Source organism: Bos indicus, chromosome 2 (assembly GCF_029378745.1).
Source record: "Bos indicus isolate NIAB-ARS_2022 breed Sahiwal x Tharparkar chromosome 2, NIAB-ARS_B.indTharparkar_mat_pri_1.0, whole genome shotgun sequence".
Taxonomy (NCBI): domain Eukaryota; kingdom Metazoa; phylum Chordata; class Mammalia; order Artiodactyla; family Bovidae; genus Bos; species Bos indicus.
In genome coordinates, this window is record NC_091761.1 from 15,321,076 (window position 1) to 15,348,249 (window position 27,174).

Genomic DNA, 27,174 nt, shown 5'->3' on the forward strand with positions numbered 1-27,174 from the left:
ACCAAAGAATTGATGCTTTTGAACTGTGGTGCTGGAGAAGACTCTTAAGAGTCCTGGGACTGCAAGGAGATCAAAGTAGTCCATCCTAAAGGAAATCAACCCTGAATATTCATTGTAAGGACTGATGCTGAAGCTGAAGCTCCGATACTTTGGCCACCTATGCGAACAGCCAACACATTGGAAAAGACCCTAATTCTGAGAAAGATTGAAGGTAAAAGGAGAAAGGGCAGCAGAAGATGAGATGGTTGGATGGCATCACTGACTCAACAGATATGAATCTGAGCAAATTCTGGGAAAATGTGAAAGACAAAGGATCCTGGTGTGCTGCAGTCCATGGGTCACAAAGAGGTGGGCACGACTTAGCAACTGAGCAACAACAACAACTCCAACCAAGGCATGTGTTCCATATCCAGATCTGCAACTGTCACATTCAGTACTGATTTCATGTGGAATAATAATAAATTTTGTTTACCTTGAAAGAATAAATTTAGTCTATTCAAAGGAGAGAAAATATATCACTGACGTGCTGATCTGCAAAGTCAATCTAAATTATGCATATGTTCCTACTCACTGTGTAGATCTTATCATGAAAGACATGAAATTTTTCTCCAAATTATCACAGAAAACAGTAATTGTTTGTCATCATTGCTAATACTTTCTCACAGCTGAGACAAAAATAGAGCATTCAATCTGTCTGTCCTTAGCACAATTGACAATCATTATAGCTTCATTTGGTTCTTTCCCTTAAATTTTAAAAACATCTCTGGTAGGGAGAGCTTCTGGGATGCACGACATAGCTAGTAGATCTTATTTTCAGAACAGCACCTTAAACATATGGAACAAGTTGTTCTCATTAGGTACCACTGCCTTAGCACCATCTATGCATAACCCAGTACATCACTTGTGTGCTATTGTTCACCTTGAAGTTATCAATAATTTTAAAATTTCTTTCCCAGTTCTAAGAGTTAATAAAGAATAGCCAAACAATATTTCTTCTTGGACTGCTTTATCCAAATTATGTTTCACAAACACCAAAAGATCAGCTGAGTGGCTATATCAGAGAATTCATCTTAGAGACTCCGGGGAGTATTATGGACTCTTTTGTAATCAACACAACAAATGGGTCCCCATATTTGGACTACCTCTGTCATTGTTTGATAAATTATTACATTTGACAGAGTTGCTCCACAGGACTTTTTTTTCCTTCGCTTTGTTCCAGAGAGCATTATTTGCATTTTATGGCAGCCAAACAGTAATGGGTGTCTCATCAATAACTCGAATAACTCTAACTTTGACGTTGAACACACTGTAAACAAGACTGCCGCAACTTCTGCAGTTTCATCTACCACCCTGCGTTGATGTTTCTGTCTATCCAATGCCTTCCTGCTTTGTTTTAAAAAGCTCAACATTTCCCATAGTAGTCCTTGTACATTTCAAAATTGATGTTTCAGATAGAATGCTTCCTTGCCACAACTGTGAATGTCCCTAAACATGCTTATTCTACTGGAAGAATTTATGTTCATTTTCAATCCACTAAAATCCAAATATAAAACAATTTTCACTATATGTCCATATTTCTTATTTACAGCTGGGGTTTTTACAACAGTAACAGGTGGTATCAGATGGTTCATCAATTTGACCTTCCTACTATTCTGAAAGCATATGACTCATTTCATTACAAACACCATTGCACCCATATTTCCATCAACCTCTTCAGGTATAATGCTTTAAAAGACTTATATATAAAGCCCAGAACTGTGTGTGATAGGTTCAAGGGAAAAAAAGGAAATCAAAGAATCCACAATCCCAAATACAGTTAATATTTACTGTTTAAAATGATAGGTAGGTGCCATCAATGAAAAAATGCCATAAAAACACAAAAATTCAGTATATGAGGATCCATTTTAGTGATCAAACAAGCTATTTCATACTAACATCCTAGGAGTTTCACTTCAAAGGGTCTTAATAGGTGTGCCTGAACACCATCACAAGACACACGAGGCCTAGGTACACAGTTGCCCCTTGGGCTAACTACATTAGCCACATCCCATGTGAAAATATTTTGAGAACACTGATTTCTCAGTGTTCTCAAAACAAAATAAGTTCTCAAAATAAGTCAAAATCTTAAAATACATATTTAAATAACTACGTAAATTATTTTAAATCCTGTAACATACATATTATACATTTAGAAATACTGTATGTTTACACTATAATGTAATGTATGATTTTCTGTGATTAACTTTCAGTTCTAATTAGTATTTCATACTGATAAACTTCAGGCCTTGGGGCAAGTTTATATAACTTCTCTAGTCTTCAGATCTTTGACCCATAAAAGGAAAAATAATAGTATACTTCTATCATTGAGTTATTGTGAAGATTAAATGAAATTACCCATATGGAGTGTCTAGAAGAGAGTAAATTTTTATAAATCTTGACTACTATGATGATATAAACACTAGATTCATACAGACGCTTTTGTTGTTAACTAAGAATATTAGGATTTGCATTTGTATATCAGCCCATTAACTCTATGCCCTCAGTGATTAAGCAGCAATCACTTCAGAGAACAAAAAACAAGTTAGCCCTGCTGTACTAATGTGATTTTTTAGCTGAAGAAATTAATGACTAAAGCTGGACTTTCTACTATTGTGAAGGGTAGTGCACAGTTCTGCTTGCACAAACAGTTATATAACTTCATATGGTCATGTAACCAATAATATTGATAGTGAATATTATATTAAATTGAATATTGGCTATATAAGTTCAGTTCAGTTGCTCAGTCATGTCCAACTCTTTGAGATACCATGGACTGACTGCAGCATGCCAGGCCTCCCTGTCCATCACCAGCTCCCAGAGTTTACTCAAACTCATCTCTACTTAAGAGTTGGTGATCCCATCGAACCATCTCATCCTCTGTCGCCCCCTTCTCCTCCCACCTCAACCTTTCCCAGCATCAGGGTCTTTTCTAAGGAGTCAGCTCTTCACATCAGGTGGCCAAAGTATTAGAATTTCAGCTTCAGTATCAGTCCTTTCAATGAATATTCAGGAGTGATTTCCTTTAGGATGGACTGGTTGGATCTCCTTGCAATCCAAAGGACTCTCAAGAGTCTTCTCCAACACCACAGTTCAAAAGCATCAATTCTTCGATGCTCAGCTTTCTTTATAGTCCAACTCTCACATCCATACATGACTACTGGAAAAACCATAGCCTTGACGAGATGGACCTTTGTTGGCAAAGTAATATCTCTGCTTTTTAATATGCTGTCTATGTTGGTTATAATTTTTCTTCCAAGGAGTAAGCATCTTTTAATTCCATGGCTGCAGTTACCATCTGCAGTAATTTTGGAGCCCCAAAAATAAAGCCTGCTACTGTGTTCACTGTTCCTCCATCTATTCGCCATGAAGTGATGGAACCAGATGCCATGATCTTTGTTTTCTGAATGTTGAGCTTTAAGCCAACTTTTTCACTCTCCTCTTTCACTTTAATCAAGGCTATATAGGAACTGCTTTATAGCTGTTACCTAAGTCATTTCTTACCACATCCCTACAACACTGTGTATCATTACTTTTCCTATTTTATTAAGGAGGGGTCTGAGATGCAGAGAAGTTATGTAACCATATAGCTATACAGCTAGTAACTATTGCTACTGCTAAGTCACTTCAGTCGTGTCCGACTCTGTGCGACCCCATAGATGGCAGCCCACCAGGCTTCCCCGTCCCCGGGATTCTCCAGGCAAGAACACTGGAGTGGGTTGCCATTTCCTTCTCCAATGCATGAAAGTGAAAAGTGAAAGTGAAGTCGCTCAGTCATGTCCAACCCTCAGTGACCCCATGGACTGCAGCCTTCCAGGCTCCTCCGTCCATGGGATTTTCCAGGCAAGAGTACTGGAGTGGGGTGCCATTGCCTTTTCTGTGGTTTCAGACCATAAATTTTAAATCATTATAACTAGGCTCAAAGATATCTTTATTAATCAAAATAGGAACCATTACAATCAACACATTTTTGCCAATGAGAAATAAGTTTATTCCTGTAGCATAAAAATACATGCTTTGGGATTCCATGAACTCTTGGAATGCATTTTCTGTCTTCTGCTGTTTGCAGAAGCGTTTTCCATGCAAAAAGTTGTCAAGATGCTTGAAGTAGTGGTGGTCAGTTGGCCAGAGGTCAGGTAAATATGGTGGATGAGGCAAAACTTCTCAGCCCAATTTGTTCAACTACTGAAGTGCTGGCTGTGTGAGGTGTGCTTGGGTGTTGTCATGATGAAGAATTGGGCCCTTTCTGTTGACCAATGCCAGCTGCACACACTGTAGTTTTCGGCGCATGTCATCAATTTGCTGAGCATACTTCTCAAATGTAATGGTTTCGCTGGGATTCAGAAAGCTCTAGTGGATGAGATGGGCAGCACACCACCAGTGACCATGACCTTTTATGGTGCAACATTGGCTTTGGAAAGTGCTTTGGAGCTTCTCCTCGGTCCAACCACTGAGCTGGTCATTGCTGGTTGTTGTATAAAATCCACTTTTCATCGCATGTCACAATCTGATGGAGAAATGGTTCATTGTTGTTGTATACAGTAAGAGAAGATGACATGTCAGAATGACCAGCTTCTTGATTTTCAGTCAGCTCATGAGGCACTCACTTATCAAGATTTTTAACCTTTCCAATTTGCTTCAAATGCCAAAGGATCATAGAATGTTCGACATTGAGTTCTTTCGTAACTTCTCACATAGTTGTAAGAGGATTAGCTTCAATGATTGCTCTCAATTGATTGTTGTCAACTTCTGATAGCCGGCCACTGAGCTCCTCATTTTCAAGGCTCTCGTCTCCTTTGCAAAACTTCTTGAGCCACCACTGCACTGTATGTTCGTTAGCAATTCCTGGGCCAAATGCATTGTTGATGTTGCAAGTTGTCTGCTGCTTTACAACTCATTTTGAACTCGAATAAAAAAATCATATGAATATACTTTTTGGCTACCATCATTTCTATAGTCTAAAATAAACATAAAATAAACATCAAGGAATAAGTTATTAACAAAAAACATAAAGTGAGAAGTGCACATTAAAATGATATATAGCATAATCACATTTAAGAATGTATTCTAATATCAAACAGCATAGTTCAACAATGCAAAACGGCTATTACTTTTGCACCAACCTAACAGAACAACCATGATTCAAAGAGAATTCATTTAGAATCCTGGCAAATGAGTTTATGACTTTTATATTTTGTTGCCATTTAACAGGATGCTGCATAACATAATCCTATTGTGCAGAACTTGTCTGCATAACAATATTTCCTAGGGATAATCTAGTAGAATCATATTTCCAGAATATTTGGGCTCTTGAAAAATTAAATATCGCACAATTGATAGAGATTAATTTTAGATTGTTTTAAAGTTAATATATGTATGAATTTTTATTTGCTGCTAGTTTTATTAACTTTTAAGCACATCTTTAAAATATATTAATGACAGATTAGAGAGAGGCCTGAAAAATTCTCAGAATCATTAGGATCATTTTGTTAAGGGTTTTGTACTTCTGGTAGGAGTTCTCTCTACAACATTTAACAAGGTTTCAGAAATGGTGAAGGTGCAAAATTCAGTGGTTAAATTACAACTTTACTCCATTCTTGTATCATAATGGGGTTATATTGTACCTTGAAATACTCCATCACAAATTTTTCGTTTTTCTTTTATTTAAAAATGCATGTGATAGTTATTCTTACTGGACTCTGGGGAGATGCACTGACTGAACAAGGTAGATAGATAGGTGCCTGGCATCAAGGAATTTATATTCTAGCTTGTCAATATAGCCAATTCGAAAAAGAATTTCAGAAATTTGGGAAAAAATAATCATACTGACAACTTCTCCAGTGGCTCAGCTGGGAAAGAACCCAGCTGCAAGATAAGACACAGTTTCGATCCCTGGGTCAGGAAGATCCCCTGGAGTAGGAAATGGCAAACCACTCCAGTATTCTTGCCTCGACAATCCGGTGGACAGAGGAGTCTGGCAGGCTACAGTCCATGGCGTTGCAGAGTCAGGCATAGTTGAGTGCACACACACATGCACATGTGCACACACACAATCATTCTGAAGGTTACTTTCGAACAGCTTGAATACTAATAAAACTTTGAGTCTTAGTTCTAGTATAAAGGTTCAGGTTCTGGTATATTACAAACAGAAAACAATTATGTAGCTAATACCAAAGAGGCCAGGAAAAAAAATCCAAGATCTTGTAAGTAATTTCTCTCTCCCTGAAAATAGATTTTTTTAAAAGTCACAATTTAATTTTCCTTCAGTTTCTTTTTTCAATCAGCAGGGTTTCATCACCACAACCCAATAAGCAATGGGAGTCAAAATATGGAGCAGAACACCGTGGCAGAAAAGGCAATCAGCTGTGAAAATGATATAAAAACTGAGAGGCTGAATACTGGTCCCATTGATGCATGATAAAGAATCGTCTTTCAGTGGCACTTATAAAACTCGGGTTTATCCAGAAGGGTACAAAAAATTCTATTTAGTATGTTTACCACAGTCTGTTTATATGACACTGAGAATGTTAGGGGACAGAAAACTCTGTTCTGTGATTTGTAAAGACATAATCTTTGACCCTGGAGAAGGAAATGGCAACCCACCTCAGTGTTCTTGCCTGGAGAATCCCAGGAACGGGGGAGCCTGGTGGGCTGCCGTCTATGGGGTCACACAGAGTCAGACACGACTGAAGCGACTTAGCAGCAGCAGCAGCAATCTTTGACGCAACACTGTTGGTCACATTTTGTTTTCGTGGTCACAATACAAACAGGTTTGCAACTTTTATTTGCTCTGTTTAAAGTGCTTTACCCTCCTGCACTGTTGGTGGGAATGTAAATTTGTATAACCACTTTGGACAACAACATGGAAGTTCCTTAACAATCTAAAAATAGAGCTATCATATGATCCTGCAGTCCCATTCCTGGGCATACAGTGAAAGAAAGTAAAAGTGTTAGTTGCTCAGTTGTGTCTGACTCTTTGCAACCCCATGGACTGTATCCCACCAGACTCCTCTGTCCATGGAATTCTTCAGGCAAGAATACTGGAGTGGGTAGCCTTTCCCTTCTCCAGGGGATCTTCCCAACCAGGGATCAAATCCAGGTCTCCCGCACTGAAGGCAGAGTCTTTACTGTGTGAGTCACCAGGGAAGCCCTCCTGGGCATATACCTGGAGAAAAGCATAGTCTGAAAGGACACATATATGCCAATGTTCATTGCAGCACTATTTAGAATAGCAAGAGATGGAAGAAACCTAAATATCTATTGACAAGGAAATGGATAAACAGGCGTGGTACATATGTACGATAAAATATTACTCATCCATTTAAAAGAATTAAATAATGTCATTTGCAGCAACACAGATAAACCTCTAGAGATTGTCATACTGAGTGAAGTAAGTAAGAGAGAGAGACAAATATTATAGGATATCACTTATATGTGTAATCTAAAAAATTAATATTAATGAACTTATTTACAGAACAAACAGACTCACAAACTTATGGTTACCAGAGGGGAAGGATGGGGGAAGTGACATTTAAGGAGTCTGGTATTGACATGTACACACTGCTATATTTAAAATAGATAACCAACAAGGATCTACTGTATAGTACAGAGAACTCTGCTCAGTATTGTGTAATAACATAAATAGGAAAATAAAAAAGGATAAACACATGTGTATGTATAACTGAATCACTGTGCTGTATTTCAGTATGTTTCAGTATATTTCAACTATACTTCAGTATAAAATACAAGTTAAACTATTAAAAAAAAATAAAAAAACATTAAAAAAACATAAAACATTAAAAAAAATGAAGGGCTTTAAAAACACTTAGTTTTCCTTAGGAAAGTTTGTAGAACAAACAGCAATATGGATCAGGCCTCTTTGTTTTACCAATAATTAAACAAATTTAATTAACCAAGACTCAAGAACATTTCTGAATATTTCTTTACTTGAAAATCTCCTATACTTTGACATGTTCAAAAAAATAAAAATCCCTACCTAGTTAAGAAAATGCAAACTTTAACTTTTCAAGCATTACTTGAAAAAAATTAAGTCCCTTGTATACTCTATAGGCACAGAGGGATAAAGCAGTAGTTCCTTACCTTGGTTTCATATTAGAATGCAAATCTTAAAAAGGGTGAGGATGCCGGCACCCCAGCCCAGAATAGCTAATCCTGAACCCCTGGGGCGGGGGTGGGGGGCAGGTGTGTTTTAAAGTTTCTCAGGTGATTCTAATGTACAAGAGTTGATAATCATTGTGCTAGAGAAATAATGCTGGAGGGGAAGTAAGTGAAGTACAATAAAACTTGATTGTATTTGATTACTGGTATTTAATAGAAATATAACTCAGTTCAGTTCAGTTAAGTCGCTCAGTCATGTTTGACTCTTTGCGACCCCATGAATCGCAGCACACCAGGCCTCCCTGTCCATCACCAACTTCCGGAGTTCACCCAAACTCATGTGCATCGAGTCAGTGATGCCATCTAGCCATCTCATCCTCTGTCGTCCCCTTCTCCTCTTGCCCCAAATCCCTCCCAGCATCAGGGTCTTTTCTAATGAGTCAACTCTTCGCATGAGGTGGCCAAAGTATTGGAGTTTCAGCCTCAGCATCAGTCCTTCCAATGAGCACCCAGGACTGATTTCCTTTAGGATGGACAGGTTGGATCTCCTTGCTTTCCAAGGGACTCTCAAGTCTTCTCCAACACCACAGTTCAAAAGCATCAATTCTTTGGCACTCAGCTTTCTCTATAGTCCAACTCTCACATCCATATATGACCACTGGAAAAACCATAGCCTTGACTAGATGGACCTTTGCTGGCAAAGTAATGTCTCTGCTTTTTAATATGCTGTCTGAAAGTGAAAGTGAAGTCGCTCAGTCATGTACGACTCTTTGCAACCCCATGGACTGTAGCCTACCAGGCTCCTCCCTCCATGGGATTCTCCAGTCAAGAGTACTGGAGTGGGTTGCCATTTCCTTCTCCAGGGGATCTTCCCGACCCAGGGATCGAACCCGGGTCTCCTGCATTCTAGTCAGATGCTATAACCTCTGAGCGACCAGGGAAGTCCTTTGGCTGTCTAGGTTGGTCATAACTTTTCTTCCAAGGAGTAAGCATCTTTTAATTTAATGGCTGCATTCACCATCTACATTGACTTTGGAGCCCCAAAAAATTAAGTCTGACACTGTTTCCACTGTTTCCCCATCTATTTCCCATGAAGTGATGGGATTGGATGCCATGATCTTCATTTTCTGAATGTTGAGCTTTAAGCCAACTTTTTCACTCTCCTCTTTCACTTTCATCAAGAGGCTTTTGAGTTCCTCTTCACTTTCTGCCATAAGGGTGGTGTCATCTGCATATCTGAGGTTATTGATATTTCTCCTGACAATCTTGATTCCAGCTTGTGTTTCTTTCAGTCCAGCGTTTCTCATGATGTACTCTGCATATAATTTAAATAAGCAGGGCGACAATATACAGCCTTGATGTGCTGCTTTTCCTATTTGGAACCGGTCTGTTGTTTCATGTCCAGTTCTAACTATTGCTTCCTGACCTGCATATAGGTTTCTCAAAAGGCAGGTTGGGTCGTCTGGTATTCCCATCTCTTTCAGAATTGTCCACATTTTATTGTGATTCACACAGTCAAAGGCTTTGGCATAGTCAATAAAGCAGAAATAGATGTTTTTCTGGAACTCTCTTGCTTTTTCCATGATCCAGCAGATGTTGGCAATTTGATCTCTGGTTCCTCTGCCTTTTCTAAAACCAGCTTGAACATCTGGAAGTTCACGGTTCACGTATTGCAGAAGCCTGGCTTGGAGAATTTTGAGCATTACTTTACTAGTGTGTGAGATGAGTGCAATTGTGCGGTAGTTTGAGCATTCTTTGGCATTGACTTTCTTTGGGATTAGAATGAAAACTACCCTTTTCCAGTCCTGTGGCCACTGCTGAGTTTTCCAAATTTGCTGGCATATTGAGTGCAGCACTTTCACAGCATCATCTTTCTGGATTTGAAATAGCTCAGCTGGAATTCCATCACCTCCACGAGCTTTGTTTGCAGTGATGCTTTCTAAGGACCACTTGACTTCACGTTCCAGGATGTCTGGCTCTAGGTGAATGACCTACAGTAACAAAATTATCTAATGGTTATATTATAAAGTTTTTAAAAGATAAATTTTATTTTAAGAATATATTTTATTTAACCTAGTTTAATTAAAATATTACTTCATAACATAATCAATGAAGTTATTAATAAGATATTTTATATTTTTTGGTGCTAAACCTTCAAAATCTGATGAATATTTCATATTTATAGCATATTTCAATTTGGAATAGCCATATATCAAATATTCGAGAGCTACATGTTGCTAAAGCTGTCTATTACATACTGCAGCACATACACTGCAATGTATGATGTATAAAACCTTTACCTTCATTGAAAAATATTTAGTTTCTAATATATAACAAATTATTATGTGCATTAACAAATAATATAATATTATAAAAAAGTATTTGTAAAGAATCATATTCTTTAGATAAATGAAGACTGTAGATTCTCTCCTTTCCCTTCTTTCCTTCCTTTCTAAATATGTATTTCTCTTACAAAAGGGTGCACACTCTATATACTTTTATAATTGTTTATGTAGTATAACAGTATAGAATTGGCTGGGTTTGTATAGTAGTCACACTACATTCTATCTTGGTCGTTAAAGGAAACTTTTCCACACTTCAGTTTGTTTTTTTTTTTAATCTGTAAATTACAGTATAAACATCATAGGGATATTATAAGGATTAAATGAATTCATACAAATGAACTGTTCAACAAATGATAAGCATTATTATGACTTTAATGGCTTCTTCATTTTATTTCATGTACTATTTTAATACTTCTTTGTCATCCCACACAATGAATGTAGCAAAACCTTTTTACCAGTTCTCTATTAAAGACTTGGCTTGTTTCTAATCATCATTATTGTACAAATGCTCCAGTGCATATCATGGTAGAAGTGTTACTCACTCAGTCATGTCCAAATTTTGCAAACCCATGGACTGTAGCCCTCTGGGCTCCTCTGTCCATAGGATTCTCCAGGCAAGAATCTTGGAGTGGGTTGTCATTCCCTTCTCCAGGGGATCTTCCCCACCCAGAGACTGAACCGGGTCTTCTTCACTGCAGGCAGATTCTTTGTCATCATTCTTTGTTGTTCTTTGAGCCATCAGCAAAGCCATATCATGGTACATGCAGCATTTTGCATATGAATCTGTATGTACAGAGGATAAATATCTAGAAATGGAACTTATAGATCAAGTATTACACACTTTAAAAATTTTAATGTATGTTGCCAAATTGTTCCTCACAGAGACTCTACCAATTTACTACCTAATAATAATGTACAACAATGTCCATTTTTCCTTTTATAGGATGTTAAGAATTTAAGGTATTTTTTAAATGACACCTCAAATGCAACCTAAGATATATATTTTGTGCTTTCTTTAAATATGCTTTAAAAAAAGCATATTTAACTGATTTGAATGAAAAATCAAAGTTTATTTCAGAAATTTTAAACATATATCTTAGAACTCTTAGAGAATTCAGAAGAGATGTGATATAGGAGAAAAATAAGAAGAGATATAATCACTTAATTTCTCCCATATTTTTCCTATCTGATTGGAGAGTACTAATATTTCAATGTCTCACAATAATTAACAAGTTAATTTCACTAATTTATCACTTTTAAAAGTTTAATTATTTCTATATATCATTTTGGATCACTTTACATTCAATTAGGAAATAAAAGTAGTGAACTGTGTTATTATAATTTAATTTATACAACATTATGGCTTTATAACTAACTCATATTATTAAAATAACGTCTCAAGATTGGACTTTTTGATTGCTGATCTGTAAATTCCTACAGACTATGATTATAAAGTACTAATGATGAAGGTCCTGGGAAGCACTTCTGTCCTTATTCTGGTTAGGCCCATCACCCCTGAGTCAGGGCATGAGCTGTGTCAAAGCAGTGTCCTGTCTGGGGCTCCTGTCTCATTAGTAAGAACAGGAAAAATTAGGATGTCCCAGAAATTTTCTGGCAAGGCTATAGCATGCAGTCACAAGTTAAGCAAATTGAATAAATCTGACAATATTATACTGAGGAAGGCAAATTGCAATATATACATATGCTTTAGACAGACTGAGGATAAATATGTATTTTTTCAATTTTCCTACTTGTGGTCACTGAAGCTTTTTCAAAACTGGGTTTCTCTCCTGGCTTTGTTACTCTCGGTAAAGAAAGAGGTTCTTGTTGAAGCTGAGTGAGAGGTTAAGTGCCCAGAAGTAATGCACCAAACACGATATTGCAAAGGGAGAATCTGCAACAACATGGGTGACTTTGAGGATATTATGCTAAATGAAATAAGTCAGACAAAGACAAATACTGTATGATCTCACCTCTATGTAGAATTAAAAAAGCAGTAACAAAAACAATCCTCATAGAAATAGAGTTCAGCCCTGTGGTTTCTAGAGGCAGAGGGTGGGGAAAGGAGGAATTGGAGAAAGGTGGTCAAAAGGTACAAACTGCCAGCTACCAGATAAAGGAGGACTGTGGGTGTAATGTACAGCAGGATGGTTGTAGTTAACACTGCAGTAAATCATTAAGAGACTAAACAAATCCTAAGAGCTCTCATCACAAGAATATCTTTCGAGTTCTTTCTATCTATATGGGAAGATGGATGTTAGCTGAACCTATGGTGGTAATTATTTTACAATATATGTAAATCAAACTGCCATGCTGTATGCCTTAAACTTATACAGTAATTATTTCAATTATTTCTCAAAAAAAAAAAAAAAAACTGGGGAGAGGGGGGAAAATGAACTATAAAATAGCTTCACTTTAGGAAGCAACAGTTTAGAAGAGATTTCATTCTGTACGTTTTCTAAATATTGTCTTTAATGGAAAAATAAAGAGGCAAAGATTCAACAATGTGGCTGGAAGCCTTCTTTCAGAATCCTCTTTATTATGATTAATATGAGCCTTATCATCTTATGAGTCCTTCCTGAATAAGATAGATAAATAAGAATAGATAGGTGGGATATATATTTTTTAAATACATATAAATATGGAAATATAAATATGTGTGAATGAGAGGGGAGAGGGTGCCAAAAATAAAAGACAAGGAGCTTCCCAGTGGCCCAGTAGCTAGGATTCCATGCTCCCAATGCAGGGGCCCAGGGTTGATCCCTAGTCAGGGAACTAGATCATCCCACAGGCCACAGTTAAAAAAAAGATCCTGATTGCCCAACTAAGACAGGCACAGCCAAACAAATAAGTTTATAAATAAATAAAAATAAAAGAGAAGCTCTGGCAACAAGATATGAAGAGAAAGGGAAATCTTCTGTGTGTTCATCTACAGAGTGATACCACTGAACAATATTCTATTTTCTGGGGAAAATGTTAATAGACAAACAAAGAAAGGGATATATATGACAGAGAATATGTACCATGACAAACTCCATTCAAAAGAAATAACATCTATTAGACTGCTCAGTCGCTCAGTCGTGGTGGACTCTTTATGACCTCAAGGACTGTAGCCTGCCAGACTCCTTTCTTCATGGGGAGAATACTGGTGTGGGTTGCCACGCCCATATACAGGTATCTTCCCAGCCCAGGGATTGAACCCAGGTTTCCCACATTGCAGGCGGATTCTCTACTGTCTAAGCCACCAGGGAAGACATAGAACACTTGAGTGGGTAGCCTATCCCTTCTCCAGAGGAACTTCTCAACCCAGGAATCAAACTGGGGTCTCCTGCATTTCAGGCAGATTCTTTACAGCTGAGCTACCTGGGAAGCCAGATATTTTTATATTTTACATTTTAGTCTTAATATGAGTATCCATATTCTCTAAGCCTATATTCATTTCTATAAGAATAGGAAAACATACTCTTGTTATGCTCTAAAATTGGATAAAATATTAGTTATGTATTATTTTCTTCATCATATATGTTGTTATTGTTCAGTTGCTCAGTTCATATCTGACTCTTTGCGACCCCATGAACTGCAGCACACCATGCTTTCCTGTCCTTCACTGTCTCCTGGAGTTTGCTCAAACTCATGTGCATTGAGTCGATAATGCCATCAAATCATTTCATACTGTGTCACTCCCTTTTCCTCCTTTCCTCAATTTTCCTCAGCATCAGGGTCTTTTCTAACAAGTAAGCTCTTTGCATCAGGTGGCCAAAGTATTGGAGCTTCAGCATCAGTCCTTTCAATGAGTATTCAGGGTTGATTTCCTTTAGGATTGACTGATTTGATCTCCTTGCAGTCCAAGGGACTCTCAAGAGTCTTTTTCAGCACCACAGTTCAAAAGCATCGATTCTTCGGTGCTCAGCTTTCTTTATGGTCCAACTCTCACATCCGTACATGACTACTGGAAGAACCATAACCTTGACTAGACAGACCTTTGTTGGCAAAGTAATGTCTTTGCTTTTGAATGCTGTCTAGGTTTGTCATAGCTTTTCTTCCAAAGAACAGGTGTCTTAATTTCATGATTGCAGTCACCATCTGCAGTAATTTTGGAGCCTAGAAAATAAAGTCTGTCACTGTTTCCATTTTTTTCCCCCATCATGAAGTGATAAGACTGGATGCCATGATCTTAGTTTTTTGATTGCTGAGTTTTAAGCCAACTTTTTCACTCTCCTCCTTCACTTTCATCAAGAGGCTTTTTAGTTCCTCTTCACTTTCTGCCATTAGGGTGGTATCAACTGCATATATGAGGTTACTGATATTTCTCCCAGCAATCTTGATTATAGCCTGTGATTTATTCAGCGTGTCATTTCACACAATGTACTCTGCATATAAGTTAAGTAAGCAGGGTGACAATATACAGCCTTGACGTACTCCTTTCCCAATTGTGAACCAGTGCATTGTTTCATTTGTGGTTCTATCTATGCTTCTTGTCCTGCACACACGTTTCTCAGGACACAGGTAAGGTGGTCTGGTATTCCCATCTCTTTCGGAACTGTCCGCAGTTTGTTGTGATACACACAGTCAAAGGCTTTTTCAATGGAGCAGAAGTAGATGTTTTTTCTGGAATTCTTTTGCTTTTTCTATCATCCAATAGATGTTGGCAATTTGATCTCTGCTTCCTCTGCCTTTTCTAAATCCAGCTTGTACATCTGGAAGTTCTCAGTTCATGTACTGTTGAAGCCTAGCTTGAAGGATTTTGAGCATTACCTTGCTAGCATGTGAAATGAACACAATTGTGCAGTAGTTTGAATAGTCTTTGGCATTGCCCTTATTTGGGATTGGACTAAAATTGTAGTTAAGGTAAAAAATTCTGTATGAGAAAATCAACTAACACAAAAAAGTTTTGTATGTGTTTACCTATGTGAAACTAAATACCTAAATTAGGAAACATGGGAAATGTGTTTTATAGTTGCTGTAAACCAAAAGCATAGTCAATGCTGAAAAATACAAATTCCCCCACTCTGCTACTTTCAGGAATTTTCCTACAAGCAAATACCTGATCTGTGCATTGATGCTGCACGACACACTGAGCTGTCAAATACCAGTTCTCATAACTGGCATCGCTCAAGTGCTCTTTGTTTCTCATGTGTAATTTCACTGGTCCTTTATCACAGTTAGACATTTCCCTGCCCTGTCTTACAGTCACCAAAAGATAAGACAGTGAAGCCAGAGTTTTTTTTTTTTTTTAATAAAAATTGTGTGTTAAAATTCAGGAGATGCCAAAGCACATTAGAAGGGAGAAAAGTGTAGAAGAATTTGACCACTGATAGCAAAGAACTTGCCCTCCTACTAGATAAAATAATGTTGAGGCAGTTATTTCATATTTTTATTTATACGTATGTATTTATTTAATTATATTGTGATGGGTTCTACCATACATCAACAGGAATCAGCATTAGGTATACATGTTTCCTTTTTTATTTTGTATTTAATGTGACTGTAACTAAAGGCTCAAATAGAGAAACTTAATGGAGGAGGGCATGGCAATGTACTCCAGTATTCTTGCCTGGAGAATCCCATGGACAGAGGAGCCTGGTGGGATACAGTCCCTAGGGTCAAAAAGAGTCAGATGTGACTGAAGCGACTTTAGCACAGCACAACTGCTCTGGTAATACTTTTAATAAAGTAAAGAAAAAAGCAAACATTGAAAATCAGTGTGAGAAAGAACTTAAAACATGCAGGCACATGTTTGCGTCTCTGAATCTTCAGCAGTGAGTACTGATTGCAAAGGTGGTGGCACAGAGCATGGAGCAGGTGTGATGCTGAGGGCATCTGCCATCTCCTCTTTTAGAGTCTGCAGCTGGTATCACTTTTGCTTTCCTATAACCCATATTCAATTTCCAGATTTATAAAGAGAAGGTATTTGATTGGGTATTTCCTAGAATCTTCTCCAGCTCTCACCCTCTTAACTCAACACAACAACATTTTGGAGGTAGTGTCAGTGTGTGGGAGGAGAGTTGAGTAGAGGAAAATATACCTCTGATGAGCATTTACTTAGATTAGTTCATTCCATACCCCAAACCACATTTGCACAATACAATCCTTCTTCTCTTTTTGCCAGATAAAGAATTGGTACTGAGAAGCTGAATAGATGTCATCACACAGCTAAAGGGAACAGGAAAGCTGAAAGTCAAATGATCAGTGACATTAAGCCCTAGCTCTTTCCTCACCAGCATGCTACTTAACACTTTATTTTACTTTGCTCCAAATTGTCTGGGAAGATCTGATTTGAACAATCTTTAGGTTAACAGAAACTCCTTTTCAAAATTCTAATCTTCCCCTTCTGTGGCTGTTGAGCCCTCCATCTGATGTTTTGCTCTTCTGAGACCAGTGTTTATGTAAACCGTTGACTGCATATGTTTCCTCAAAGACAAATTTCTCTATGAGCAGAGCTGAAAATATTACTTTAAGGAAGCTGTAGTTTCCTTAAAGCAGGTGAATAAATATACTTACATCTGCTTTTGTTTTTCATTCACTATCACATAAAAACAAGACCGAGTTTCCTGCAAATTAAAGTGAATCTTTCAAGCCTGTATGTTTAAGGATAAGCTAGTTTCTGATCAGCAAAGAGAAAAAACACTCAAGAAGCACCTATTACAGCTGAAGATCTCCTCCCTGACTGTGTACCATGATGGAGCTGAACATCAGGGTGCACCCGGATCTCTTGTCAAATATTTGTCATGGAATTAATATCGATTGGAAAAATAAAATCCAGTCAGCCCTCAGGAACCATGTTAGACACTAGTGTGAACTAAACAGATGTGAATCTGTCCTCAAAGAGCTTAGAATCTAAAGCGTGATCATTCAGTAGAGTTTCCACTAACCTCATGTAGCCTTTCAAATATAAATTAAAATTAAATAGACTTTTAAAGTAAGTCGGTTGCACTAGCCATATTTCAAGGGTTCAATAGCCAACTTATTGGACAGTCCAGATTTTATACCATTTCTATCAATACAGAAAGATACACAGTCCTGGTGTAGAATGAAATCAACATCTAGAAGTATGGTGTGCAATCAAAGTACACCTGCCAGGATGGCAACCCCACGCAGTGCCAGAGCGGAGTCAGAGAAATGGCAGACTTTCAGGTTGGGCAGAAGACTTGGAAATAGATATAAATATACAGATACGCACATAAACGCTGAAGTTCTATTTGTACCTGGGACTATTTTTGCTTCATCCAATCATTCCACTGGTCCATCTCTCTATGGTGCACCAATACCACACTTTTCAATTATTCACAACTTACCGTAAGGTTTTAACATCTTTTAGAGATAGTTCCCATTTAATGTTTCCTTTTTGCCCATGTCTTTGTTTTTCTGCTTATTTCTTTTTTAAATTGAAATTTAACTGACAGAAAATGTTGTATTAGTTTTAGGTGTATAGCATAATCATTTGACATATGTGTACATTGCAAAACTATTACTCCAACAAGTTTAGCTAACATCCATCACCACATGCAGTTACATTTTTTTCTTGTGATGAAGACTTTTAAAATCTACTTTCTTAGCAACTTTCAAACATGCAGTACAATATTAATTAGTATAGTTAACAACTATAGTCACTGTGTTGTTCACTACATTGCCAGATTTACTTACCTTACCTTGTACTCACCAATCTGTTCTCTGTATCTATGAATTCAGGTTTTTTTTTTTTTCTTTCAGATTTCATATACAAATGAAGTCATATGGTATTTGTCACTGTCTGATTTATTTCACGCAACATAATGCTGTCAAGGTCTACCCATGTTTTATATATGTAACATACATGTAAACATACAAACATATACTTTACCTATTCATCTATTACACTTGGGTTTTTTCCATGTTCTGGCTACTGTAAATCATGCTGCATTATTATAATGTTGTTGTTGTTGTTCAGTTGCCAAGTCATGTCTGACTCTTTGCAATCCCATGGACTGCAGCACACCAGGCCTCCCTGTTGCTCACCATCTCCTGGAGTTTGCCCAAGTTCATGTCCATTGAAGCAGTGATGTCATCCAACCATCTCATCCTCTGTCACCCCTTTCTTCTGCCTTCAATCTTTCCCAGCATCAGGGTCTTCTCCAGGCTCTTCACATCAGGTGGCCAAAGTATTAGAGCTTCAGCATCAGTCCTTCCAATGAGTATGCAGGGTTTATTTCCTTTAGGATTGACTGATTTGACCTCCTTTTGTCCAAGGGACTCTTGAGAGTCTTCCAGCACCACAGTTCAAAAGCATCAATTCTTTAGTGCTCTGCCTTCTTGGTCCAACTCTCACATCCATACATGGCTACTGGAAAGACCATAGCCTTCACTATATGGACCTTTGCTGGCAAAGGTTATGTCTTTGCTTTTTAATACATTGTCTAGGTTTGTCATAGCTTTCCTGCCAAGAAGCAGTCATCTCCTAATTTCATGGCTACAGTCACCATCTGCAGTGATTTTAGAGCCCAAGAAGAGGAAATCTGTTACTGCTTCCACCTCTTCCCCTTCTATTTGCCATGAAGTGATGGGACTGGATGCATGATCTTAGTTTTTTTAATATTGGGTTTTAAGCTGGTTTTTTCATGCTCCTCTTTCACCCTCATCTGGAGAAGAGCATGGGAACCCACTCCAATATTCTTGCTTGGAGAACCCCATGGACAGAGCAGCCTGGCAGGCTACAGTTGATAGAGTCACAAAGAGTTGGGCACAACTGAAGTGACTTAGCATCCACCCTCATCAAGAAGCTCTTTAGTTACTCTTTGCTTTCTGCCATTAGAGTGATACATCATCCACATATCTGAGGTTGTTGATTTTTCTTCCAGCAATCTTGATTCCAGCTTGTAACTCATCCAGCCCAGCATTTTGCATGATGTGCTCATGTATAAGTTAAACAGGATGACAATAAACATCCTTGTTGTACTCCTTTCTAAATCCTGAACCAGTCAGTTGTTTCATAAAGGGTTCTGACTGCTGCTTCTTGACCAGCATACAGGTTTCTCAGGAAACAGGTAAGGTGGTCTGGTATCCCCATTTCTTTAAAGAGTTTTCCACAGTTTGTTGTGATCTACACAGTCAAAGGCTTTAGCATAGTCAATGAAACAGAGGTATGTTTTTCTAGAATTCTTTTGATTTCTCTATGATTCATGGAATCTTGGCAATTTGATCTCTGGTTCTGCCTTTTCTAAACCTAGCTTGAACATCTGGAAGTTCTCGATTCATGAACTGTTGAAGCCAAGCTTGAAGAATTTTCAGCATAACCTTATTAGCATGGGAGATAAGTGCAATTGTCCAGTAGTTTGAACATTCTTTAGTACTACCCTTCTTGGGAATTGGGATGAAGATTGACCTTTTTCAGTCCTGTGGCCACTGTTGGGTTTTCCAAATTTGCTGACATATTGAGTACAGCACTTTGATAGCATCATCTTTTAGGATTTTAAATAGCTCTGCTGGAATTCCATCACATCCACTAGCTTTACTGGCAGCAGTGCTTCTAAAGGTCCACTTAACTTCATGCTGCAGAATTTCTGGCTCTGGGTGAGTGACCACACCATCATGGTTATCTGGGTCATTAAAATCTTTTTTGTGCAGTTCTGTGTATTCTTGCTATCTCTTCAGCTTCTTTTAGGTCTTTACCATTTCTGTCCTTTATTGTGCCCATCTTTGGCTGACACGTTTCTTTGATATTTTCAGTTTTCTTGAAGAGATTGCTGATCTTTCACCTTCTGTTGTTTTCCACTATTTCTTTGCATCATTCATTGAAGAAGGCCTTCTTGTCCCTCTTTGCTATTATCTGGAACTCTGCATTCAGTTAGGTATACCTTTCCCTTTCTTCCTTGTTTTTGCTTCTCTTATTTCCTGCGCTATGCTTAAAGACTCCTCAAATAACCCCTAATATGATTTTGTTTCTTTGGCATAAATGCTCACAGTGGGAATGCTGGATCATATGGTAGTTCTATTTTTAATTTTTTGAGGAACTTCCATACTATTTCCTGTAGTAGCTGCATCAGTTTACAGCAACTACAGGAACCCAAAAGGATGCAGGTTTCTTTTTCTCCACGTCCTCATCATCAGTTTTTATTTTTGATAACAACCATTCTGACAGGTATGTGGTGATATCTCACTATGGCTTTAATTTGCATTTTACCTAATGACTAGTGATGTTGAGGATGTTCAGCACCTTTCTGTGTACCTGCTGGGCCATTTGTATGTTTTCTTTGGGAAAATGTCTACAGAGGTCTACTAATTTGTAAATAAGACTGTTTTTGCTATTGAGTTAATCAGTTCTTTACATATTTGGGATATTATCCCTTATCAGAATCATGATTTTAAAATATTTTCTCCCATTCAGTAGGTTGCCTTTTCATTTTGTTGATGATTTCCTTTGGTATGCAGAAACTTTTTAGTTTGATGTAATCCCACTTGTTTATTTTTGCTTTTGCTGCCTCTTGGGGTCAAATTCAAAAAAATCATTGCCAAGACTAATGGTCAAGGAGCTTACCCACTGTCTTCTTCTAGGAGTTTTACAGTTTCAGGTCTTATGTTCAAGTTTTAAATCCATGAGTTGATTTTTTTGTTTGGTGTAAGATAGCAGTCTATTTCATTCTTTTGCATATGGCTGTCCACATAGCCTTTCTTTCTAGTGTTCTCTTTGCTATTCCTGTACGTTTATTTTTATGCATGATTTGGTGGCTCAGATAGTAAAGCATCTGCCTGCAATGTGGGAGACCCAGGTTCGATCCCTGGGTTGGGAAGATCCCCTGGAGAAGGAAATGGCAAACCACTCCAATACTCTTGCCTGGAAAATTCCATGGACAGAGGAGCCTTGTAGGCTACAGTCCATGGGGTCGCAAAGAGTCAGACATGAGTCAGACATGGGGTCGCAAAGAGTCAGAGTGACTTTCACTTTCACCTTGCTTTATAAAAATGTCTTTTGATACTTTTATCATACCTTTCATATTTATGTATTTTAAAAATATTTTGCATATTTTAACCTGAATTCTTTTTCAAACTATCTTCAATTTTAACAGAGACCATGGTTTCTTTAAAAAGTACAATTTTTGTAATAATAAATTAATGAGACCTATTTATACCTTTATGAAACAGTTATTTCAACTTCAGAATTATGTAAATAGCCTGTATTAAGCCTACCGTGTGTTAAGAATATTACATGCATTCTTACTTGATAAGATTCTTACACATATAAAGTACAAATTATTATCTAGTTTACATATGAGAAGTCTGAGGCATATAGAGATAATGAAAATTCTTCTAGGATTTTAAGCTGGGTCTACCTAAAATCAAAGCCTGCTGAAAATCATACTGAAAATATGAAACATTGCTTCCTTTAAAAACTAACATTAGTCAGAGTTCAAGTAATATGTAATTTGAAAAAGTGAATATACTTGCTTTCATTTGTGTTATATCAGGCTGACTAGAGTTTGTGATTTTAAAAGGTCAGTAACCACTGGAATGAATATGTTAGTATAAAATGAGATGTCACACAGAAACTCAAGAAGTTGTGTTCTAGCCTGGTCATTATGATTGCTTACTGAGGCAAGCCCCTCTTTGAAACTCGCCTTCTTCTATGTACAGTGGGATACCATATCCATCTCTCAGAGTTTGTATGGCAACAAAGTAAGCAAACATGAATAATAATACTTGGAGATAACAGAAATATTTAGGCCAATGATATCTAGAAGACATTTCAAAAGTCCATGTGCAAAACTAATACAATAGCTTCAGATTAAAAAGACAATATAAATACAGGTCAACTCTTCGCTAGATCACTCTGCCTCATTTAACACATTTTTTTCTTTTTAAACAAAAATGATGGTCATTCAATATGTTTCTAGGCAATCACATTTCTTTAATTTAGAAATAGCAGTATTAATATGTGCCTCCACATAGATATTATTCATCAGAAGGTCTAACAATTTCAATTACTTTATGTAGAAAAAAATCTACAGAAAGAATATGGAAGGTCAAATTCTTACAAAATGTATGTGGCTTTCATTTTCAATACTTCCTATTTTCATTTAGCGTTTTCTCACGGGACTTAAATACTTCTGCTTCTAATGTGAACATTTGAAACAGTAAGTAAACTTTCAAGAGGGTTATTTCTTATTTTGCCCAACCTGTTGTGCACAGCTCTAGTTTCATTTCTGAGTTGGTATAACCAGTTTTGAGAGGGAATTTATAGTGAGCAACTATGAGGAGGGAATTTACTTTGTTCCATAAAACAGAGATTTTCTGATCCACCATATATTGTACTTGGAGAGTTTTGGAAAGACAAATTTCTCTATTTATGAAGCCTTACAAATTCAAGAAGTATGTGACTTATTTTTGTTCCCTTTTTGGCCCCTTCCATTTTCCTGCCTGGCCATGACACACGGTTTTCCCAGTAACTTAATTTACTTAACTTAGTTCTTCCTTTCACTACATCCTTTCCACCTGCGCAGGGGATTTAAGTTGGGCCTGAAGTCAAAGCCCATGCATATGAGAAAGTCACATATCTGTCACTTCTATGTCGTCCATCCCCATGGAGGATGCTGTTACCTTAAACTAAGCTAGTCTAGCCTCAGCGCAACTCCCTTCTGTGTCACTGCACATCTTTTCACAGTCCTACACACAAATGCCGCCACACTACCATCTCTCTCCACGTCAGGCCTGCCCAAATGATATTTTCTGTGTTTTTGATCATTTATACCAGTGAGTCCCACCTTGACTGAATATTAGAATCATCTCAATAGCTTTTTTTTTGAAAAATATTTGCTAACTGTATATGTTGATATCAGATGCCTTCATATCAGATGCCTCAGTAGCTTTTAAACCATATAAATGCCTCCTGGGCTTCACATAAGTCAAATAAGATTTTCTTGGGATGGCTATGGATATTCACTATTTCAGTGTGCAACTAAGGTTGAAAAAGTGAAAAATGAAAGTGTTAGTCAGTGGTGTCCGACTCTTTGTGACTCCATGGACTGTAGCCTACTAGGCTTCTCTGTCCTTGGGATTCTCCAGGCAAGAATACTAGAGTATACCTCCAGGGGACCCTCCCATTGAACCTAGGTCCCCTGCATTGCAGGCAGATTCTTTACCATCTGAGGCCACCAGGGAAGCCCCAGGCTTGAAAATGACAAGCTTAAAATACACATTCTTTAAATATCTGCCTGAATCCTACTTTCAGAACTACATCAACTCATTTGGGTCTTATGATTGCCAGACTACCTATGTTATAATTCCTTATATTTCTGTTATCATTTAGAATTATTTCATATTTTCCCATTCATTCATTGAGTGAGTTCTTGAGTACTTACTGAGTGCTTACTACTTGCAAAGGCTTATCTTTTTTTTTTTTTTTAATTTTTCTAAAAATTTATTTAAAAATTAATTGTGATAGAAATATAGTTGATGTATAACATTATATGTTACAGCTGTACAATATACTGATTCACAATTTTGAAAGGTTATATTCCATTTATGGTTATTATAAAATATTGGCTGTATATTCTGTGTCATGCAGTATATCCTTGTAGCTTATTTTTTTTTCTTTTTTTTTTTTTTTTCTCTAAATTTTTAAAAGAAAATCCATCCTGAACCCTCCTCCCTCCTCCCTCCCCATATCATCCCTCTGGGTCGTCCCAGTGCACCAGTCCCAAGCATCCAGCATCGTGCATTGAACCTGGACTGGCATCTCGTTTCATACATGACACTTCACATGTTTCAATGCCACAATGTTCATCGCAGCACTGTTTATAATAGCCAGGACATGGAAGCAACCTAGATGTCCATCAGCAGATGAATGGATAAGAAAGCTGTGGTACATATACACAATGGAGTATTACTCAGCCATTAAAAAGAATACATTTGAATCAGTTCTAATGAGGTGGATGAAACTGGAGCCTATTATACAGAGTGAAGTAAGCCAGAAGGACAAACACCAATACAGTATACTAATGCATATATATGGAATTTAGAAAGATGGTAACGATAACCCTCTATACGAGACAGCAAAGGCTTATCTTATGTCTGTCATACATATATGTAATCTCTCTGCAACCAGCTGAAACAACCTTGAAGATATGTTATATCATATTTTCCCACTAACTAAAGTAGATCCAATATAGTTATAAGTGTGTATGAGATCTCAATAAATACTTCTGATGAGTACCTCCAGTTTCACATTTTATTCTCTTAACCACTCATCTTTTCAGTACATATTTATTAAACTGCTAACTATGTGGAAGATACTTTGATAGATTTTTTTTTAAAGAATAATAGTCACCTTGCATGACTACCAAACATATTTACTTCTTTTGTGGCTTTCTGTTTATATGTTGATGTGATTTTTTTTCTTTTCTATTGAACAACGCATCCTGATACCTTAAATTTATTGGATACTTCTTATACGTCAGACATTCTTCTGAGTTATTTGCACTTAATTATCCAATAGCCCAGCCTCATGAGACATCACCTGTACCTTCTGAGAGGAGAAATGACTGTTCCAAGTTACCCGGACAGTAAGAGACAAAGCTGGGTCTACAGCCCAGACAGCCTGGGCTCAGAGCCTACCACTGTGTCTTCAGCAAAGAGACAGTTTTCTAAAGAGAGTTTTTAAGATGATGTCTCTTAAATTCAAGGAATATAGTCACAGTTTCCTAACAGCTATTGGGTTATGTGTGTTTACTGACTTAATATAAAAATTCTAAAATAATTGTATAGCAAAAATGGCCATTTGTTGTTGTTGCTCAGTCGCTATGTCATGTCCCATGGACTGTAGCACGCCAGGCTCCTCTGTCCTCCACTGTCCTGGAGTTTGCTCAAATGCTTGTCCACTGAGTCAGTACAAAACTGTCACTACTGTGCTTAAATTGATTCTCAAGCAATGCCACTGATATCACTCTAATATTTTGCAGAAAAAAAAGTTCTAAGAACTTCAATAACCAAGAGAAATAGCCTGAGCATTTTAACAGTTTATCACTTTTATTATTAAAGTATATTTTGACTCTTTACAACTGCCCGTAGATGAGGTTTCCATTTCTAAGTGATTGGGAACAAACTTCTCCCTCTAACTTCATGATTTTTTTTTTTTTTTTGAAGAGAAAAAAAGCAAAGGTTCCAGTTACTAAGTAAACAATCTATAAATGTACATCCTGTGTAAAGAAGCAGAGACTATGAAACCAGAGGATTTTCAAGACTGAAGAGCAGAGGACTCACAGCTATTTTATAAATACCTTTGTTCTTCTAGACATTTTCTTTCACCATCTATGTATCATTTTTCTCCCTCCCACTCCCCCCCTTTCCCATTTTTCAATATCTTTTCTATGTTTCATTTCTGAATCTCTTTTGCAGCTGTGAACAACATTCTCTTAAATATTATCTTAAGTAAAGATATCACAGAAATTTTTCAAAATGTTCTTTTCCTTTCCTCATTTATCTGCCTTCTTTAGCAGTCGCTGTCTGCCCATCGACTCTCTTTTGTCCATCTTTGTGCCTTGGTAAATTCTCCACATCTCACTCTCCAAGTACGTGAGATCACAAAACAACTTTTTGCAATAAAAAACAACTCTTTATTAGAAACACTCAGTTTAGGAGTTAGGAATTAAGTTCTCCTTCCTTGGTTAGTTGTAAATACTTTTCAAAACTCAGTATTTACTGAATAATTTCAGTATCAAGCTTCTAACCATATTTAAGCACAAATTAAGAACAGTTTTTGAAGTCTGATATTTAGGCAGAACTGAGAATTAAATCAATACTGAAAGGGAAAAAGACAAATAATATGAAAACTCTCAGATATGTTTACAAACTATGTATTAAACAAGCAGGAACATTTTGACTGAATTTTCTGTAAGGGACTAGATATATCTTTCAGGTCTAATTAATCCTGCTCAGGAAATACTAAAATAGTTGATACTGGCAAAGAAAATTCAGGGTAGCTTCTTCTTAGACTCTATGAACTTGGCATTTAGGACAACCCTTTCAAAAGGTGGCTTGCTTATGGAAACTCAAACTATCTAGAAACACCACTGACGGTTTGTTCATCAGGCTCAGTAGTGAACATCCGTGGTAAACAAGACTTTTCCTACTCTTGTGGTCAAAGGCAGAAGATGTTGATTGCTAAGTCACAGGAAAAACAAGTATTCTTACCTTCCCAAATATGCAAGAGGTTCCTGGTTAGTGCCTCTGTGTGTGTGTGTGTGTGTGTGTGTGTGTGTGTGTGTGTGTGTGTGTGACTGGTATAACAAACAGTATGGTCACTTTGTCTGAAGTACTCAAGATCCTTGAAAGACAAACCTAAAACTATCAGAGATAAATATGTCCACTTCACACAGAGAAATGGAGATACAACTGAGAAGTGAGAACTCTCAGCAAGAATTGTATTTATGTATACTTACTTTTGGGGGGGGCCTTTAATATATGATTTGCAACACACCCTCAGGATCTAAAATCATGTTATCTTGAGTTTCCCTATTCAGTACTATGAACTGTTAAATTAATAAGATTAGCAAGTTTTTGCAACATTAGCTTAATAGTCTCTTTTCAGGGTGAAGTTATATTTGTATTTTATTTGTCCAGGGAAGTAATAAACTTGCTATACTATAATGGAACTTTAGAATAGCCTTGCTCACAGCTGTCAAGAGATAGAGAAAACCAGAAATAGTCC

The 27,174-nt window shown here is 37.2% G+C and overlaps 1 long non-coding RNA gene across 2 annotated transcripts in view; it reads right to left on the bottom strand.

Moving 5' to 3' along the window:
- Positions 1–27,174, bottom strand: part of LOC139186946 (uncharacterized) — a 223,449-nt gene that overhangs the window by 49,911 nt on the left and 146,364 nt on the right. For both annotated transcript variants that reach the window (XR_011570635.1, XR_011570634.1), the window contains 2 exons: positions 11,042–11,282; positions 8,137–10,145 (listed from right to left, as the gene is read on the bottom strand). This is a non-coding gene — a long non-coding RNA (uncharacterized lncRNA). The remainder of the gene's footprint in view (positions 1–8,136; positions 10,146–11,041; positions 11,283–27,174) is intronic.